Source organism: Gastrolobium bilobum, unplaced genomic scaffold (assembly GCF_033153095.1).
Source record: "Gastrolobium bilobum isolate Gb01-03AN ecotype WA unplaced genomic scaffold, APGP_CSIRO_Gbil_v1 utg5733, whole genome shotgun sequence".
Classification (NCBI taxonomy): domain Eukaryota; kingdom Viridiplantae; phylum Streptophyta; class Magnoliopsida; order Fabales; family Fabaceae; genus Gastrolobium; species Gastrolobium bilobum.
Window position 1 is genome coordinate 131567 of NW_026897099.1, and position 4794 is coordinate 136360.

Below are 4794 nucleotides of genomic sequence, written 5' to 3' on the forward strand. Positions count from 1 at the left end.
ATTTTTTGTAAATTTTTAATATAAGTAATATATTTATATATCTTTTTAACATGTGAACAGTATATTCAGTTGAATCCGGTTGGACCATTGACCCAGTGACCCAGTAACTTAACCGAGTCGATCACCAATCCTAGTTTTAAAACACTTGTAGAGGTGTCATGCCCAATTGAAAGGAAGAGAAATAAAATATGTTTTTATTTTATTTTATTGTTTGAACTATTTATTTTTTATGTAGTGGGAAAGAAAGAACAAAATACAAGAAACAAACTAACGTATGTATGACGCGAACAAATAATTTCACTTGCATACTTTTTTAGTAAGACCCTTTTTTTATTTAATTAAAATTTATAAACAAGTACATTAAAATTACTCTCAACATATTTATTGTTAAATAACAAGACAGAAGAGAGAAGAGAGGAACATTTGAAATAATATTGTGTGTATCAACTGATGAAAGATGTACAATATATATAGACAAACTAATGGACTAAGCCCAAATCTAATATAATCAGACCTAATACAAAATAAGGAAACCCTAATTACAATATATTTCTAACTCTCCCCCTTAAGCTGGAGCGTATAGGTCATATGCACCAAGCTTGTTACATATAAACTCTATTCGAGGGCCCCTCAAAGATTTTGTAAACACATCTGCTAATTGCTCATTGGAGGGTACAAAGCTAGTTTTAATTTCACCAGCAAGAACCTTTTCTCGAACAGAGTGACAATCTATTTCTATATGCTTGGTACTTTCATGAAACACCGGATTTGATGAAATGTGTAGTGCTGTTTGATTATCACAAATGAGAGTTGCATGTCCAGTGTCTCCAAACTTAAGCTCTCTGAGAAGCTGTTTAAGCCAGATGAGCTCGCAAGTAATAGTCGCCATGGAGCGGTATTCTGCTCCAGCACTTGATCTGGCAACTACGCTTTGTTTCTTACTTTTCCAGGAAATCAAGTTGCCTCCAACAAATACACAATACCCAGAAGTAGATCTCCTATCAGCTGGACAGCCAGCCCAATCAGCATCACAGTACCCAACAACTTTATCATGACATTTATCTTTATATTCAAGGCCTTTTCCTGGAGATGCCTTGATATTCTTAAGAATACGGATGACTGAATTCCAATGTTCTTGACATGAAGAATTGAAAAATTGACTGACAACACTAACTGCAAAAGAAATATCAGGCCGAGTGACTGTGAGGTAGTTCAATTTCCAACCAATCTTCTATACTGCTCAGGATCTGAAAAGAGCTCCCCCTGATTTGGTAGAAGCTTGATACTTGGATCCATAGGAGTATCAACAGACTTTGAATTCAACAGAGCAGTTTCTTCAAGAATATCCAGAGCATATTTCCTCTGAGATATCACAACACCAGCTTTAGATTGGGCCACCTTGATTCCCAAGAAGTATCGAAGTTTCCCAAGATCCTTAGTCTGAAAATGATGACATAAGTGTTGTTTTAATCGAGTGATCCCATATCGATCACTACCTGTGATGACAATATCATCCACATATACCACCAGATAAATAGATCCAGAAGCAGAATGACGACAAAAGAGAGAATTATCAGCAGCATTCCGATTCATGCCAAATTATTGAACAACACTGCTAAATTTACCAAACCACGCTCTTGGAGATTGTTTGAGGCCATAGAGAGACTTACGAAGACGACAAACAAGACCTGACTCCCCCTGAGCAACAAATCCAGGAGATTGCTCCATATAAATTTCTTCCTCAAGATCACCATGAAGAAAAGCATTCTTGATATCCAGTTGGTAGAGAGGCCAATGACGAATAGCAGCCATGGCAATAAAAAGGCGAACAGTAGACATTTTCGCCACAGGAGAAAAAGTATCAATAAAATCCAAACCAAAGACCTGAGTAAAACCCTTCGCCACCAAGCGAGCTTTAAGACGATCCACTTAACCATCAGGTCCAACCTTAACAGCATAAATCCATCTGCAACCAACCACAGATTTGCCAGAAGGAAGAGGCACCAGATCCCATGTGCCATTATAATGAAGAGCACTCATTTCATCAATCATAGCTTGTCTTCATCCCGAATGTGAAAGTGTATCACTTGTAGTCTTAGGAACAGATACAAAGGACAAAGAGGAAAGGCAAGCAAAATATGATGGAGAAAGACGATGATAACTAATATTGACTGTATACCTGGCCGGAGGGCAAGTATCACGAGTACCATACGAAGAGCAATGGAAAGGTCATTATCCGAAGATGGGACCGAAGCCGTGGGAGGAGATGCAGTTGAATGTGAGTCCACAGATACATCTGACGAACTATGCTCGATCTCATCAGCAGAAGAGGTGATAGAAGGAGAGTCAGAAACATGGACGGGTAAAGACGGAAGGTAAAGAAGGTCACTTGGGAAGGTTGGCTGTATAGGATCAGTATCCACAAGAGTAGTAGAGGATCCAAAAAAGGGAACTGATTCAAAAAAGGAGACATCCGCCGAGATAAAATATCGACGTAAAGTGGAAGAATAGAAACGGTAACCCTTCTGAGACCGAGGATAACCCAGAAAAACACATTTATGAGACTTGGAAGTTAATTTATCCAAACCTGGACCAAGATGATGAACAAAACACGTAGAACCAAACACATGTGGAGTTAAATGATATAAAGCTTGATGTGGAAATAAAATAGAGTGAGGTACCTTATGATTGAGAACATATGATGGCATGCGATTAATGAGATAGCATGCAGTAAGTACAACATCACCTCAGAATGTGTATGGAACATTACCATCAATTAACAAGGCACGAGTGGTTTCAACCAGATGGCGATTCTTGTGCTCGGCTACACCATTTTGTTGAGGTGTATGAGGGCAAGATGTTTGATGAAGAATGCCAGGAGAGGAAAAAAATTGTTGAAATTGATGAGATAAGTACTCACATGCATTATCACTACGAAAAGTACGAATAGGAATACCAAATTGAGTTTTTATTTCATTATAAAATACCTGAAAAATAGAAAACAACTCAGACCGCTTTTTCATTAAAAATAACCAAGTACATCTAGACTAATCATCAATAAAGGTAACAAAGTACTTAAAACCCAAAGTAGAAGAATGACGACTAGGTCCCCAAACATCAGAGTGGACCACAGAAAAAGGAGAAACAGCTTGACGACTAAGACGACTCGAAAACGTACTACAAGTATGTTTTCCAACTGACAAGACTCACAATTTAAAGTAGAAAGAGACGATAAATGGGGAACCATCTTCTGAAGCTTTGCAAGACTAGGATGGCCCAGACGAGCATGGATAGTAAGAGGAGAATCCACAGTGGAGCAGGCTGAAGAAGAGGGAACTAGTTGATAGAGGCCCTGAGACTCACATCCTTTGGTAATCTCCTTCCTCGAACTCCGATCCTGAAAGATGACAGAGATTTTAGTAAAAGAAACAACACAATCAATGGATTTGGTCAAACGACTAACAAAAAGTAAGTTAAAAGGAGAATCAGGCACATATAAAACATGATCCAGAGATAAATTGGGTAAAAGAAGAACCGTGCCAATCCCCCTTGATTGGACCAGAGACCCATTGGCCATAGTAATAGTTGGAAAAGAACCAGTAGTACAAAGGGAAGTGAATAAGGACTTATTACCAGAAATATGATCAGAAGCCCCAGAATCAAGAGTCCAAGGGCCTATAGAGTGCAACTGAGAGATGCCAACAAAAGAATTTTCAGAGGGAGCAATGGATTCAGTAGGACCTGATGTTTGCTTCTCAGACCACCAAGTCACAAATTCATTCAGAAGAGCAGCTGGAGGTTGTGCACTGGAAGGTAACTCTAGAGCAGAGGTACTAGAGAAAGCCTGAGCAACATGAGCATTCCGAGGAGGTGGAGGTGGCCTGCCATGAAGCTTCCAACTGCGCTCAACAGTATGATTGGTCTGATGACAATGAGTGCATAATAGCTTTCCTTTAGAGAATCGATGTCCACGCTTGAACAACAAAAGCGGAAGGGTCAACAGAATCTTCTTGACGTCCACAACCATATCCTGGACCAGCAAAAGCGGAAGAGTCAACATAATCTTCTCTACGTCCACGACCATACCCTTGAGTAGCAAGAGCGGAAGAGTCAACAGAATCCACTGGGGGTATAGGCATCATAGGAGGTGCTGATGACATAGAGGGCTTAGAGAGAATTCTAAGCAAGGTAGACATCACATAATCCAGTATAGGAACTGTAGCAGATCCTAAAATTTGATCCCGATTGGCAGACAAATGGTCAGACAAACCATATAAAATGAACAACATAAACAGTGTATACGCTGTTCCTGTTCCTTAGAAACATCACCAGTGAGAGGTAGAAGTTCATTAAGATCATGAAGTAGACTCTGAGCTTTCCCCAAATATTCAGTCATAAGACAATTGAAGTCCCGAGGAGCAAAGGTAGTCATCAATTTCTGACACACACTATAGAGTCTCTAGGTATCATTAGTGTACAGTGCTTTTGCCTGACTCCAAATAGCTTCACAAGTAGCAGCAGGTCGAAAAATCTGTTTGATAGACGGATGAAGACGAATGAAGAGTAGCTTTAATGAGACTACACAACTAAGCATCAATCATCTCCTACCGTGTGCGCTCCTTTTCCGCCACAGATTCAGCCTTAGTGGTGAGATGAGATGTATAATTCTGCCCATCCAATCAAAGTTGCAGATTGGATGACCAAGTATCATAGTTGGACCCATCCAATTTATCCACACTCAACGGAGCAAGGATATAATTAAAAAAAATAGTAGACTCTGATTTATTACCAGCC